At 39.4% G+C, this 2246-nt stretch overlaps 1 non-coding gene across 1 annotated transcript; it reads left to right on the top strand.

Annotated features, from left to right (window-relative positions):
• Positions 1-1382: 1382 nt before the first annotated feature.
• LOC127483004 (U2 spliceosomal RNA) lies at positions 1383-1571 on the top strand. The gene has a single exon (XR_007908998.2). It is a non-coding gene; the product is annotated as a U2 spliceosomal RNA (small nuclear RNA).
• Positions 1572-2246: the final 675 nt, after the last annotated feature.

The following is a 2246-nucleotide window of genomic DNA, read 5'->3' as shown; positions in this document are numbered from 1 at the left end:
TGGCCTGGAAGAGGGGCAACCGGGACAGAATCCGGCGCCCTGACCAGCACTAGAACCCGGGGTGCCGGCGCCGCAAGTGGAGGATTAGCCTAGTGAGCCACAGCGCCGGCCCCAGATATACATTTTCAAGACAGATGTTCTCTGTCATGTAGCCACCACCACAATAAAAAATAAATTATATCACCCCCACAATTCTGTACCTTCCTCTCATTCCCAACTTTTGATAATCACTGATTTGCTGTATTTGAGTTATTTCAAGCCTTTGGCAATTACAAATAAATCAAGGCAACTTATTAAAAATCTTGTTCAAATTTATTTTTCTTTTTTAAAAAACTTAATTATTTATTTTTATTTAAAAGGCATGGTGACAGAAAGAGAGGCACTTTCCATGTGTTGGTTCATACACCAAATGCCTGCAACACCAAATGGCTCTGCCAGACCAAAGTCAGGAGCCCAGAACTCTATCCAAGTCTCTCATATGAGTGGCAGGGACTCAGTACATGAAACATCATCTTACTTCCTTCCAGGTGCATTAGCTGGAATCTGGATTGGAAGCAGCGGCGGAGGCAATATTCGATCCCAGGTGTTCCAATTTGGGATGCCACTGTCCCAAGGGGCCACTTAACCCCATTGTACCTTTATAACTGTCCCTCAAATTATTTCTTAATTTTATATATATTTGAGGGTGGAAATCAGTTACCTCTTCCATCCCCAGAAATTTATAAGTTCAGATTCACTCTACTAAATTTCCAAGTGGCAATTTAAATCTGAACTGGCCTTCTTATAGTATTTTGTCAAACTCAGGGTATGACAATCAAAGCATTCTGTTTTCCAATATTTTCCCCTTAGTATAAAAATTTGTTAGATACATAATCAGCCATCCACATCATTGAGATCAACAATTTTATAAAAATGGTTGCAGTCCTAGATCATGAGAAAAATTACAATTTCCAAAAACAATTTTCTTTCCTCCTGCTTCCCAGTCTATGCCAATGCAAGAAATTTGTTTTTTTCTTACAGTACTTCCAAAATTCTAGATACCAATTTTTGCTTTAATCAGGTGAGCTGTGAGGCAAAATCTATTGGCTACCACAATGGAAATTATTTTTTCCTTGTGCAGCCTGTCTAATGCAGGTAGGTAGGGAGCATTCTGCTCATTGTGCCATATAAAGATTCAGTGTGGAATAGATGCTATCTCAACAGGCACTTTCATTACCACTGCAACACGAATAAAGAAAAGGACAAATTGCCCGTCAAATACCTGGAGCAGAAACATTTTACTTCTATCCATATGGTATACCTGACACTTAATGCTCACACCAGTTTGGCCAAAACTAGATGTCCTAAGGCCACACCTAAGTTGCTTCCTATATCTGTACCTTATTGCTGCTTAGCCTTTTGTCTAAGATCAAGTGTAGTATCTGCTCTTATCAGTTTAATCTCTGTATCAAATTCTTAACTATTATAGCTATATTCAAGAGTTGACAATGGTGTGGCAGGTCCTTCTTCACTGATCTTCTATTTCCATAGTTTTCTGAACTATTCCACTGATTTTTATAAGACATTTTATCCATCCTAAATACACAAATAAGATATGAATAAAAATAACTCTGTAATAACAACATGCATTTTTTAAAGATTTATTTATTTATTTATTTGAAAATCAGAGCTACATAGACAGAAAAGAGACACACAGAGAGATCTTCCATTTGCTGGATCACTCTCCCGATGCCACAGTGGCTAGGGCTGAGCTAGGTGATGCCAGTAACCAGGAGTTTCATCCAGGCCCTCTGGCAGGGATCCAAGCACTTGGACCATCTTCTGATTTTCCCAGACTATTATCAGGGAGCTGGATCAGAAGTGGAGCAGCCAAGACATGAGCCATTACCCATATGGTATGCCAGCATTGCAGGCAGTGGCTTTACCTGCTATGCCACAATGCTAGACCTTACAGGCACTTTTGAATATTTTCCAATATATTTGTGTCTTTGTCTATGCAAGCTACTATAACTAGATGCTATCAACTCTGTGGCTTATGCATGAGAGAAATTCATATATAACAGGGAGTGGGAAGTCCAGAGTTAAGGTATCAGATCTAGCATCTCATGAGAACCCACTTGCTGAATTTTAAGTGGAAAGCTGTCTTACTCACTGTGTCCTCACATAGTAAAAGAGGTGAGGGATCTCTCTCAGGTCTGTTTCATAAGAGCACTCATTCTATTTATGAGGCTTCTTTCTTCATGATC

This window comes from Oryctolagus cuniculus, chromosome 4, assembly GCF_051225735.1.
Source record: "Oryctolagus cuniculus isolate XC-2025 breed Fujian yellow rabbit chromosome 4, ASM5122573v1, whole genome shotgun sequence".
NCBI classification, from domain to species: Eukaryota; Metazoa; Chordata; class Mammalia; order Lagomorpha; family Leporidae; genus Oryctolagus; species Oryctolagus cuniculus.
The sequence above is the reverse complement of the archived record's forward strand: the minus strand, read 5'-3'. Positions and strand labels throughout refer to the sequence as shown.